General features: G+C 50.0%; 1 long non-coding RNA gene across 1 annotated transcript; it reads right to left on the bottom strand.

The window, feature by feature from the left end:
• Window positions 1-1046: 1046 nt before the first annotated feature.
• LOC114018856 lies at window positions 1047-6351 on the bottom strand. The gene is made up of 3 exons (XR_006285529.1): window positions 5902-6351; window positions 3803-4140; window positions 1047-2279 (listed from the first exon to the last, which is right to left on the bottom strand). It is a non-coding gene; the product is annotated as an uncharacterized LOC114018856 (long non-coding RNA).
• Between the last annotated feature and the right edge of the window lie 7521 nt (window positions 6352-13872).

Here is a 13872-nt window from a genome sequence, read left to right as displayed (position 1 = left end):
CAATGGATCTCAGCACCCCCACTATGCACATTGTTCCATCACTGCTGTCAGAGTCAATTCTTGAGGCGGAGTTACTCTCTGGCAATTGGACATTGATGTTGGGCTGAGATTCCTAAAAGAAGGGATTCCCTGCCTGCTGTTTGTGACCACCTCTGTTCCAGGACTAATGTAAATAAAAAGCTGCACTTAGAATATACTGAGACTCCCCATCACTGAGTGCTGATTTCTTCCCCACTGGGATGCTTACCTGCAAGACCCTGGATAACTGATACCACTTAGCAGCGGGGCGAGAATAATCATCATAATTTCAGCCACACCTCCTTTCACCCTTACTGTTGGATCTTTAACTGCACCATGAACACTTGCCCTGTGCCCTTGTGAGGAAAGTGTGGTGAATGCTCTCATCTGGTTCTGTACCTGCTGTGAACACCATGCAAACACTAACTAATTCACCCTCACCGTGGCCCGTGCGGGAGGTAAGCATTGTCACCATACGGAGGGGAGAGCCGAGATAGAGAAGTGGTAGGCTGCCTCAGCCAAGGTCACCCAGTGAATCTATCTTATTGGAGGATTTTATACTGCCCTCTATCACCACGCCAGATTTCTCAGTCTGGTTTTCTCTTCTCTTACACTTTTCCCAATCCTTTCCTCCTCAACCATCTTCACTGGAAGAGAAGAAAGACGTTACCCTTCATGTAAGTAGAACCGAATAATACAGAGCAGTTACTTATGTCTGCAAAGCACTTCCAACAACAGCTGGACTACTGAGACTAGTAATTCCTTTCAAATAGTTCCCCAAATTGCTGTCAGACCAGACTAATTCCAAATCACGACCAAACTGGCCTGGATCCAGATGGTGACTTAGAGGTGAAAGACTTTGCAGATACTCAGGTGCTTGTTTATCCATTTGGCATAGCCCTGATTTAAATGTTTGCTAAATACCCTGGAGCACAGGAGTGAGAAACCTATGGCACAGGTGTCAGGCTGCAAAGAGGTTGCTATTGTCAGAGAATACATAACAGACAGCACTGCCCAGTGCACACATCTTTAATCTGCACTTCAGGAAATAACTGGAAGTGGAGCCTTTTGGAAAGATAATATCCTTAGACAGAAATTAAATTGCTCTGGCTCGATACAGATTCCCCTTGCATTTTTCCTGGTGGTAGGGTCAGAGTATTCTTGTGATGTGAAGCTTTTTACAAAGCAATTTCAAAAAAGACTATAATAAGCCATGCAGCACCTGTATTTATGTTCAGCTTCAGCAGCTATCACCTTTCCCAAATCCCTAACAGCATTGATGGAAGGAGGGACTAGTGGTTCAGGTATTGGACAGGGCCTCAGGAGGTCTGCAGTCAGGTCCTGGCCCTGCCACAGACTTTGTGGGTGATCTTGGGCAACTCACTTAGACCAAGATTTCCAAAAGCAGCTAGTGATTTTTGGTGCCCTATGAGACCTATTACAGGGGCTGATTTGCAGAAAGCGTGGAGCATCCACACCCTGACAATCAGGCCTCCTTGGGTCTCAGCTAGGGTTCTTACCGTGCATTAGAAGTGCCCTCAAGGAGTTTAGCTCTGCACACTTTAAAGAGCATTATGCTAAAGCAGACAAAGGCACTTCTAGTGTGCAATGAGCGTCCACAGGAGGAGTTAGTGCAGAGCAACTAGTGTACTGCAAATTCATACCCTGCCTTGCTACTCCCATTTTAAAGTGGGGCAAATCAAAGCATACTAGGGAACTGGTTAGTGTGCATCAGCAGGGTCCACATGGATTCCTAGTGCGCAGCCAGCTAGTGCAGGGTACATTTACATCCTGGTTTGCATGAATTAAGCAATAGTGTAGATAAGTCCTTAGTCTTTCTGTGCCTCACTTGCTCATCTGTAAAATGGGGATGATAATCTCTCCTTTCTCCCACCCATTATCTGCCTTCTTACCTTGTAAACTCTTTGTGGCAGGGGATGTCTCTTACTGTGTGCGTACAGCCTTGATCTGGGGCACAGCCTCTAGGCTACTGCAGTACTAATAAATAAGAGTAACTGGAAACATTTTGGCCTGAGGACGCTATTTAGCAGAGCTCTGATAACACTAATACATTTCACAGGGAGAAGGTCACCCAACTTTGTCCCATCCCCTGACTTGAGGTGCAGCATCTCAGGAAGTCATTTTAATAATCAGGATCTCTAGGCTTGGTCTATTTGCTTCATTTAGTGTAATTCCTACTTGAGACTCTATGCGACTCTTCTTTTCCCTCCTCTTCACCTATTGGCTATGTTGTCACAGCCCTGCTGACAAAAATACGTAAGAGAAAGGCATTAGATACCAGTTGCTCCATGGAAACATAAGCTTCAGGCAACTCTAAGCTGTTTCTTCACTGTTCAGTGGTTGTGAGGTTGCCGCTTGTCCTGTTTTGGAATAGTATGTGTTTTATTCACTACAGCACCCTAGGGGCCTGAGCAAATCAGTAAACTAACACTGAGATTAAAAATGAAAAAAGGTCTGGAGAGTTCAGGAATAAACTGAAACAGGAGAGAACCACAGGGCTTGGGAGGCAGTGTTTTAGAGACAACATGGTATTTTTGGACTTCACCCCAGCACTCATTTTTCAGGAGCCCTTGGACTTCTGGGGGGCAGTACTGCTGAAAAACTGATGGTGCTCGTGTAGAGGAGGGGACAGCTGCCCTTTCACTCAGAGCCCAGGCTGGAACCAAAGGTGATGAGCGGCAGGTTGTTTTTGCTGGGGAGCTGTCATAGACTCCTCCCAGAGCGCCCCCTGATGGTAGGACCTAGCACTGCAGCACTCCCACCTCAGTTTCCCACAGCAAGCACCAGCCAACTCCTGCCATACAGGTGACCTAGCCAAGCAGCTTTAGAGAGTTCCACCCCTTCTGGGCTAGCAGCATCCCAAAAGCAACCACAAAGTCTTCACTCCAGCATCACGCCAGGCCCAGCCCATCCGTCCCCATGTGGCTGTGTTCTCTCCTCAGCCCCTCCTGCGAGTTACTCCCTGGCCTTTCCACAGGCCTCTGCCTGCCGTGTGCTCCTGCCTTCTGGCTCTGCACAGCCTCTGCTCTCCCCCCCAGCCAGCCCTTAACCGCCAGGCTGTCCTCCTTCTAGCTCAGCCTACAAGCCTCTGACTCCCCTTGGGCCCAGTCTTTATACCCCTTCCCCCATCTGGCCTCACCAGCTTCCTCCTGGCCCAGACATCCCAGCTTCAGCTCCCCTGTTCTTATGGTTCCTCAGACCAGCACAAGCCCATATGCTCTCCTCCCCAGCCAACAGCCATCCCAGGGCTTTGCTCCTCTAATCTCACACCTTGCACAGGTTAGCAGGGCAGGGCCAATGGAGCCAGGCAGACGGGCCCCAAGCCCCTTGGTCTTTAAAGGGACAGGCCACCCCATTACAGACCCACGCAACTTTAGTTCACCTGGAAGATCCAGCACAAGCAGATATTAGGGCTGCTTGTAGATGTAAGTACAACTCAGTGGCCAGATCCTCCAGGCCATTAAGGCTGCTTCATGCTGCTCTCTGAAGCCAACTTAACCAGCCACTTGAGGATTCCCCCAGTGCAAGGGAACCCTTTGGTGGAGTAGAACTGTTGGAGCAATTTCTGTGCCACCCCTCCCTCCCAGCGACTCCCGGCTGGCATGGCACAGGTGATGTGACCACCGAGTGCTGGCGATGTAAAGAGAAGGGTCTCCAGCAATGACCCCGTGACATTGGGATACCAACCCAGAAAAGCCCTGCACTCTATAGCCCACCCCCAGCATGTAGGGTTTGGGAGGCGTTTGGTATCTTCACCACTTACCCAATGTTCTCCTGGTCCCTGCATCCTTCCTGTCTGTGCTGGAATCCTCAGCTCTGCTGGGCATGGCCCCACATTGCCAGAACTTTGCTTCTCAGACTCCCTGAGGGTCACCCTGCCCCGGGTCCCCAGTGTCCAGGTTACTATTTCATTAACCCCTTGGCACCAGACCAGCAGACGGTGTAAACCGGCCTTGATTTCAGTGGAGCTGAGGATCTGGCCTGCTGGATGCTTCCTGAGCAAACCTCTTAGATTGCAGCTTTGTCTCCGTCACATATGCACTTGTCTGTAGTTGTCAAGCCACTCGCATCCCCTGCCTCAAATGCTGTGCCGGGTTCCAGCTGTAATTGGACAAGAGTGAGGGACAGGCTCAGACTGTATGCGCCACGGGGCTTGTTTGCCTCCTGTCACCATTCAGCTTTCTACCGCCTTCACGCTCTGCAATCAATGCAGTCCTGCTGGGGGGTGATCAATGCACCGGAGGCTCTGTCTGCCCTCTTAGTAGGGCCAGACTGACAGTCCTGGAGATTGACTCTGTCTCTGTACAGAACAAGCAGAGCAGAGGCAAGCTGCCCTTACCCTGCTCCAGCCCTGTGCTTCAAGGGGATCTAGCTCTGTCTTGCTGCATGAACTTGGGCTGCATGGACAGCGGTAGAGTCACAACTGACTCTGGACTCCCAGTTCCATGGTCCCAGTTCAGGAAACCATCCCTAGTTAGGACGGCATTTAAGCACATGCTTAAGTAACTTAAATGCATGCTTAAAGTTAAGCACATGCATATGTGCTGTCCGGCATGGGGGCTGAGATTAGTATAGTCTCCTAGCCCCTTTAATCCTAAATCACTCCACAAGCTATCTACACACAGGTACAGCTGCTGCTGAAATGCAGTCTCCCCTACGGCGGGAAGGGACCAGGCAGGACCCCACAGAAACAGCGGGGAGAAGAGGGGGTTTTTTCTTGGCCAGGATGACATCAGAATCTATTTAGATTCTAAAGCTGTTTGGGGCAGGGACCGTCAGGGCCCCATTCTCAGTGGGGCCTTTGTCATTACCTTAATAGATGTGATTAACAAGCAAGCTGAATGGGACGAATGGCCACACAGCTTTGGGTTGTTTCTAGCTAATATTTCTTTCGCTCTGCATCCTCCTGGTGCATCCCACTTTGCTTTTTGGCTGCTGTTATTGCACTTGCAAACAGCACAGCCTGTTTTACTTCTCTGGCCTTTTAAATAAGAAGTTTAGTCCTTAATATACTCAGTATTAAATTCAGATTTCATTTCAAAACAGATTTTCAAAAACTATCATCGATTTTTATCCAGCCTGGGGGAGAGAGAGAGACAGGACAGACCATTTTCTAGCAACGTCCTTGACAAGATGTGAAATCTGATCTTCATTTTAAAATGAGGTGCAGAGATGCCTCTTCAGACCTGAAGAAGAGCTCTGTGTAGCTTGACCGTTTGCCTCTCTCACCAACAGAAGTTGGTCCAATAAAAGACATTACCGCCCCCACCTGGTCTCTCTATAGAAAAGTGACCGTTTTCTATTGAATTTTATAGGACTTTCCCATAATTTAATTAAATCAATTTAGTTGCATCTGTGCAACCCCTTGTGTGGGCACTCAAACTGGTTTCAGAGTAGCCGATACCAATTTAGCTTAATTTGATAACCCTGTCATCATTGCAGGCTGACCTGACACACCCCCTTGTGGCTGGGCATGGTGTTGCTGGTGAGCCCTTGATTTGTCCCTGTCAGGGGGTCCAGTCACTGTAGGTGGCACCTCCTCCTGGTTGCTCTGGGGATTAGCTGTGGCCAGGCATTGCACCCTCCTCTGGTGGGGTCTTCACCCATCCTGTCTCACCCAGTGGTCCCTCTCACTCCAGGAACTGCAGTTTTCATGACTCAGCCCTCCGGCTGGGTCACCATACATGTTCCTCCCTTCCGAGGTATTAAAGTCCTCCTTGACAAATGGTCTTCCTGCTCACTGCCCCACTGGTGCCACTTCATCAGCTGCTGGTAGGAGGACCCGGACCCAGACCCAGACCTGCCCTCTACTCTGGGTCCCAGCTCAGGGGCCCTCTCATCAGCAGCCAAGGTTTGACCTACCTTGTTGCTCTTTTCCCTGAGCCTTGTTTACCTCTCTGGTTCTCCCCCTTCTCTATGTTTGCCAGTCCAAACTCTTCCCTCCCAGGGAGTAGCCATAGGCTACTTGCCTCTAGCCCCAGACACCTCTCCCTTCTCCTAGGGAGTGACTGTAGACCCCTTCCCTGCAGCATCTGTTGCCAGCTTCCTGGTTTATAAGTCCCGCCTGTCCCTGCCCAGCTCAGCCTTGAGTCTAATTAATCCCTGCTCCCTGCCTCCACATGCAGCCTGGGCAGTTAATTAGGCCTAATTTACCCTCACAGGGCCATTGTGGTGTATACCCCATCACAGTCCCTCAACCAGAGTATCAAGTCCAGACAGGCCTCTTTTGCAGGGCCTCATTTACTAGCAGAAAAGCTAATGCACAACACTCACAAAGCTTTCACCCCTGTATCTGAGCTGGATGATCGGGTCAGTCTTAGTTGCCCATCCGAGTCCAGTGCTCTCCTCTATCCAGGCTCTTCCACAGGGGCTCCCGTGATTCCAGTCTCTGCCCTGGTGTTAGGCCTCTTGCCTCTGCTGGACTCAGACCCTTCTCTAGAGTCAGGGGAGGTCCGGCCCCTGCAACACGTCTCCAGGGACAGCAAGTGATTCTTGCCAGGCCAGGCTTCCAACCAGTGTCAGGGAGACCCACTGGCTGAGACCAGGTCCCCTTGGATACCTGCTGACTGCAACTCTCTATCTAGGAGGCTCCTCTCTCTCTAGGAGCACCTCTTATAGGCTTTCCAGTCTGGTGGGTTCCCCAGAGTGCTCACCCTCTAGGCTCCCTGCTCAGCTTTCTGCCTCGGGCCTCTCTCCGCAGGAGATTCCTGGCTCCCTCTAGAGTTCCCCTCTGGCTGAGCTTGGGTAACTTTTATTAGGTCCAGGTGCTTGTTTACTAATCAGCCCCCTGGGGCAGCCAGGTACCCCCGGTGGGGCCTTTGTAAGACAGACTGGGCCATAAATCCCCAGAAGGGGCAGCTGCCCAGTGACCCAAACTTCCTGAGCAAACTCAATATTAGCTACTTTTAATTGATACAATCCACTCTGAAACCAGTTTAAGGGTGTCCACACATGGGGGCTGTACTGATTGAGTGCATTAGAAACAGGCTCAGTTATAGCATTTCCATTTCTATGGCTGGATTGGGCCTGTGTGCACCTGAAGGGTGTGTTACTGCAGTCATCTTGACCTAGGGCTCGATCCTGCTTCCACTGACGTTGGTGACAAAGCGCTGATTGACTGCAATGGTGCAGGAGCAGGCTGTGGAGGCGACGTCTTGCTGATCACATCTTTTGCAGAAAGAAAAGGAGGACTTGTGGCACTTTAGAGATTAACCAATTTATTTGAGCATAAGCTTTCGTGAGCTAATGGCTGGACTGAGATGCATCCGATGAAGTGAGCTGTAGCTCACGAAAGCTTATGCTCAAATAAATTGGTTAGTCTCTAAGGTGCCACAAGTACTTTTCTTTTTGCGAATACAGACTAACACGGCTGTTACTCTGAAACCTATCTTTTGCAGAGAAAACCTCGTGTGCAGTGTGCCGGCATCCCTGCCGAAATCCTGCCTAGGTCTTGATGGTGTGAAGGGTTGGGTTCTGGTGCCCTCTTCTGTTGCAAAGCTAGTAAAGCCAATTGCATAAGGAAACGAAGGCTTTGTTCACACAGATCTCACTGGAGGCTGCACTGACCTCATCAGAGCTCTCTTTGGCAGGGCTCTAGTTGGGTCACTCCCTGGCAGGAAGCAGTAGCGAAGGGCCTTGCAACTCATGGGACTTTTTGACATGTGATCCGATTCAGTGAGCAGCATGAAATCACAAACTGCAGGGCAACCCCGAGTTTTGGGACTGAGCAATGGGGAGGCACGTTCTTGGAGATACAAGGAGGTCATCCCTCTCCTTGGTGTCCAGATGACCCCATCACAGAAGCCTTAGCTAACCTCAGAGTAGGCAGACACCAGGTCTCCCATCATCAGAGGAAATTCACACTGATTATGCCAAGATCCACAGAGAATTATAATGCACCAAGGACAGAGAGCCAGAGATGTAAGGAAATGAGGCCCTGCTAGAGAGTTGGCCAGGTTCCTGGGGCATGGCCGCCTCCTGCTTTTTTCCCCAGGCAGGGGGTGCTGTACCAGGGATCATGGAGGGCATCCAGTTGTGGGGAGGTACAACATGCCAAGACTCTTGCCTGGAGTAACGAACCATCCCCCCACATGGCAGCAGCAACCCCCCCTGCCCTGCCTGCCCTATGAGACCCACCTTTTACTGATGTTGCTTCTCAATTCAGCCATTAGGCCAAGGCCCAGTAGGTAGGAGGCGGGATAGCTAGGAGCACAGGATGGTGTGGTTGCAGAAGGAACCAGCGGGAGAAGTGCAGTGGGTAGCTGGTGGGGCAAGAGATGCAATTAACTCCAGGATCCTTCAGGCTACGGCCATATCTGGAGGTACAGCAGGCTCAGATCTTGCAGGGGAGGAAGAGGAGGGATTAGAAGCTGAGCGGGGCCCGGGCAAGTGCTGGGGACAGGAAAGGAGGGTGAAACAAAGCATTTAGTTCTTGAACGAGCTGTACAGCCAACTCAAATGAGTGTGGAGGAGACGGGCCCATGGTCTTACTCCCTTCTGCAGGCACCAGGGGCACAGACCCAGCACCCTGCTAAGGGGTGTAGCAGCAGGCAACCTCCTCTGTGCACTGGGGAGCCTGACTTTAGCTACGGGCCAGTGCAGAGTCTGGGGGAGATGGCTGTTGCCTCCCTTAGCCTGGAGTTATAGAGGGCCAGTCCAGCTGAGCAACAGCCACGGCTGCCCTAACTTGTGTCCCTGCAGCGATGGCCCTGTGCAATGCTACAGAGGCACATCCCGGCCATTCCACCTGCTGTGCCTGACCCGGCCTGCCTCCCACACCTGGCAGAATTCCTCAGGGCAGCTTTGTGGGCGGTGCAAAAGGTACTAGAGAATTATCCGCATTGTAGACACAGCCCCAAGTTGGGACACAAGGCACAGCCAGCAGGGTGTTGTGAGTGTCAGCCCACAAGGTGATGTAATACACTGGTATGTGTTATGGTGTAAGGGTTTGATTAACATGTTTAGCGTGTGCAAAGGGCTCAGGTGGAGCATCCTGCCGTGTGCATCGGAATTGTTATTATTAATCACACTCAGCTGTTATGTGTGGAGTAACAACAGCGATTCACCCAATGACCAAAGGCTTCCTGATGGAGATAACCCCAGACACGCACCTGCATGTGGCCAGAATACACAGCTGCTTATCGTCCGGTCTGACTCGAGCCTCCTGCCTGCACGGCCCTGGGATAATGAAGCGGGTGGATTAGATTTCAGCCTTGGCTGTGTCTCAGCAGGTCCTTGAGGTCCTCTGGGGGGAGCCTACTGAACCTGAACTCTGAACTCGTGTGGGGAGATAAATTCATGGAGGCTAGGTCATTCAATAGCTATTAACCAAGATGGTCAGGGAGGCAACCCCATGCTCTGGGTGTCCCTAAGCCGCTAATTGCCAGAAGCTGGGACTGGATAACAGGGGATGGATCCCTTGATAATACCCTGTTCATTCCCCTTTGAAACAGCTGGAATTGGCCACTGTTGGCAGACAAACTACTGGGCTAGGTGGACTATTCGTTTGACCCAGCATGGCCATTCTTGTGTTCTTATGGGAAGTTGCACTGAATTAATGTGCCTGTGCACTGCTGCCCTCTACTGGATGGACTTCTGTGTGATGCTCCCACTATCGTGTGGCTGGAGGGCAATAAAGGGGTACAGGGGTTCTCAAACTTCATTGCGCCGCAACCCCCCGCTGACAACAAAAATTACTACATTACCCCAGGACGGGGACCAAAACCTGAGCCTGCCCAAGCCCCGCCGCCCGGGTGAGGGAGCCAAAACTGAAGCCCAAGGGTTTCAACTCCAGGCAGTGGGGCTTGGGCTTTGACCCTGGTCCCCAGCAAGTCTAAGCCAGTCCTAGGGACCCCATTAAAATGGGGTCATGACCCAGTTTGGGGTCCCAACCCACAGTTTGAGAACCGCTGCCCTGGTATGATGCATTAGTAATGGGAATTCTCCTTTAGCTCAGGTAGCCGAGGTCTGTGTTTTGGAAATGAAGGTCAGGTGAGGTCTCTTTTTCCCCTGCGATAGAGAAGGGATGTCTAGAGGAAATAGAAGCAACATCTATGTCCCAGCTACGGGGCAGACAGGCTTGGTTACAGTTGTACATTAGGAGACAATATTCCTCTAGGCAGGAATGGAGTGTGCTCTAGTGCTTAGTGCAACCAATAGGGAGGCAAGATTCCAGAGTTTTAATCTTGTCTCTGCCATTGACTCGGTCTGTGGCCTCCTCTGCATCAATTTACTCCTGTGTAAAACTGGAATACTAATATTTATGTACCTCACACACGTTGTGAAGTTTAATCTTTGAGGGCCTGGTTCTGTCACCCTTACACTGAGCAGTCGCCGAGTTTGCAAAGCCCCCTATGAACTGCTCTCAGAGTAAGTGGCTACTCACATTAAGGCTCGCACTGCCTGAGAATCCAGGGCTTTGTAGTGTGCAGTAATTTTATTATTACGCAGCAGTTGAACCAGCCAATAGACTGCGTTGGGTGGAGGATGCTGTGAAATATAAGTCATTCATCAATTGTGGACCGTGGTGCCCACTAACTCTTTTTTTCTCCTTCGAAGGAGATAGAAAATTGGGCATGAGGCTACAGCTGTATAAATGTAAAGGTACCCAAATGATCAGTGTCTGATACGGGACTTCCATCAGGACCACGCGTGCTCTACGTGAAGATCACACCCCTATACCAACAAGCCACTGCAGAGGTGGTTTTTGTCTAGGTGGGAAGGAGTGTATGGATAACATCTATCTTTGTCACCAGCTTGAGACCCCCCCCCGTAGATGAGATGACAGGCGGCCAATAACATGCCTGAGTCTGCCTTCGCTCTTCAGCACTGCCTTAGTGATGGGTCTTGCAGGCCACAGACTGCTTCGAAAGAATGACATTTACCTTGTAATGACAGAAAAACCTCCCTCTCCCAATTCCCTACTTTGGGTGCACTGAGCATGCTCACCCAAACTGAGCATGCACAGTCACCTTCACCGTTGCCACTGCCCTCTCTCTGCTGAAGCAGGCAGCTCGTTTGGGGAGAAGGGAGAAGTCACTGTAACGGTTTTCCCTTGAAGAAACTGAGGTTCTCCTGAAGCATCTGGAGTTTGTGTTAATAGAAACCAGGGGTAGAAATCGGGGGGAACACGCAAATGCTTTGTTTTGATAAAAATTGAAAGAAAAATCTGGCCGCTTTCCTGGCAAAGAGATTCCCACCCACCCCCTGGCTTTCGCGGCACACTTATAAACTCTCACGTTTTCTCACTTCTGTAGATCATTATTTGTGTTGGGGTAGCACCTTGGGCCCCAGGCAGGGATCAGGTCCCCACTGTGCTAGGCACTATCCCAACAGATAACAAGGTGGGCCCTGATCCAAAGCAGTTACAGGGCTTGTCTGTGCATGAGTCCGGACCAGAGGGGTGTAAATTCTAGTGCACACCAGAGTGTCACGTGTTAAGTGGCCTGCGTAACCCCTGCTGATGCACACTGAAACGTCCTTGTGCACAATGCAGAAATGGGACGAGATTCCTGGGTGCTAGGGAACTTTCAGTGGGTGCCACATGGGCCAATTAGTGCACAACACATGGGTGTGTACTAGAATTTACACCCCCTCTGTTGCAGAGTCACGCACTGTTTAAACAAGCCTATAATCAAAGTAGATTACTTCCAATCTTCCCATAGTATGCCTGCTAAGAAACCTCTCCTCTTGGAAATTCCCAGGGTACCATTCTCCTCCCAGTGAAACTGGTGTAAAACTCCACTGATTTCAGTGGGGTTACTCCTGCTTTACACCAGTCTTAATGAGAAGGCAAATCAGGCTCCCCAGGCCTTGTCTACACTGGGGAAGTTCCTCCCCAACTTCAAACTGGTATTAAAACCAGTTTGGGAAAAATTTCCCCAGTGTAGACAAAGCCTGAGGGTCCCATTCTGCTCTGTTTGCCTGACATCCCCAGGTATCTTGAACTAGACCACACATGGCCACAGTTGCCAACTTTCATGCGGTAAATAAGCACCCCGACTTTCACAATAAACCACAAAACAAGCTAATCCCATTTCAAAACAAGGCCAAAACAAGCCAATCCCTAAGAACCCCAACACTCTACATGACTAGATCCCTCCCAGCGTGCAGTCTGGGACTGTGGTGGGCCCGCTGTGCACCCCTGACTCTCTCTCCGGCTTGCCCCTGGCCCCTGCTTGCCCCCCCTTACTGGGAACCAATCAAAAAAAAGAAGCAACAAGCTACAAACCAAAAACTAGCCAACAAGCAACTCACAGCCAATTAAGCCAAAAACAAGCCCAATTTCTGCATTTTTTCTGCAGGTTTGGCATGTCTGCACGTGGCACAATCATCTTGTGACCTGCTCTTTGTAAAGATCTGTCTGTTGGGTAAAGAGCTGTCTGTGCCTCTCTAGCATAGCATTATCCTTTGCAAAGGCTGAGCACGGATGGGTCAATACACATTCAGCACCCCCCCTCTCTGGATGCCAGGCCACATGTTCAGTGTTTATGTTTCACTGTATTACGGTGGGTCATGCCAACAGCAAAGCCTAACTGATCGTCTACTAGTGCATTTCTCAGCTGGTGCATTTCTCGGCCTAGTGTGCCAAGCCTATGCCAAACAATGCTTGCAGCACTCTGCTAGGAAGGAGAAGAACAAAAGGATACTGCAGCTTCTTTCTTCTGTCATTGCATTTTCATACCCCGTTGCTTTCCTGCTGGTTTCCAATGCAGCATCTGTGCATTGGTACATTGTGGTGGCAGCATTCCTTTACGTGCCCGTGTTCCAGTGGGGCCTATCAGTGGAGGGAGGTATGTTTTGCCCCATGTATATGATACTTTAGGTAGCACTGAAATGATTAGTCCAGGGTGGCCAAAACCTTCCAGGCTTATGGGGCACACATTACTACTCAGCCTCCTTCTCACTAACTCCTTCCCCTCACATTCCCTCCCTTTCTTCAGGGTCAGACACTTTGTTATGGGTTGAGCCTGTTGTCTGACTTTGGTCCCATTAACTCACAGCAACAGGAGCAGTGAGCAAAGGCAGGGAGGTAGTGTTGCTTAGTGGATAGAACACTGGACTGGGCTGCAGAAGACCTCGGTTCTAGTCCTGGTTCAGCCACTGGTTTTCTGGGTGACTGTCACTTCCCTGTGCCTCAGTTTCTCTATCTGTAAAAAAAGGGATAATGACACTGACTTCTCTTGTAAAGCGCTTTGAGATCTACTGATGAAAGAGGGAGGTATTGTTATGTGCACTCATGTTGTGTGCTAGCTTCTGCCCTATGGCTGCACATGTGCGAAGTTTTAATGCAGTCTGAGCAGCGCACAAGCCCCAGCAGCAGTGCTGGTCCAGAGATTAGGACAGGGAATGTAGCATCCCTGATTTAGGATGGTACTTCAGCATATGTTTAATTTTAAGCAAGTACTTAATTCCTATTGACTTCATATGCATCTGCTTAAAGTTGAGCATATATTAAAGTGCTGTCCTGAACACTGCTGACTTCCTGAATCAGAGCCCCTGACATGAGCCTAATAACAGAAGGTGACAAATGTTACTATCCCACATTAATGCTTTATTAGATTAATCCCTAACATGCAGGCACTTTCTGGATGGCTAGCCAAACAACTGCTGAGTCAGCTATCTATATACACACACACCATACACATGGTTAAGATAATACAGCACTGTCAGAAAGAAGAGTATGTGATGGCTCCACTGTCAGTCAAAACCAATTCCTGGATGCATTGTGAAAGAAGACATTTCCTGGATGAGTTTTTGGTTTGTTTTACATTCTATTGTGAGTTTCGAGACATCTGCAAAGCACTGTCATTTAGGGAAAGAAAAGGCCCAAAG

This window comes from Chelonia mydas, chromosome 13 (assembly GCF_015237465.2).
Source record: "Chelonia mydas isolate rCheMyd1 chromosome 13, rCheMyd1.pri.v2, whole genome shotgun sequence".
NCBI lineage: Eukaryota > Metazoa > Chordata > Testudines > Cheloniidae > Chelonia > Chelonia mydas.
The sequence above is the reverse complement of the archived record's forward strand: the minus strand, read 5'-3'. Positions and strand labels throughout refer to the sequence as shown.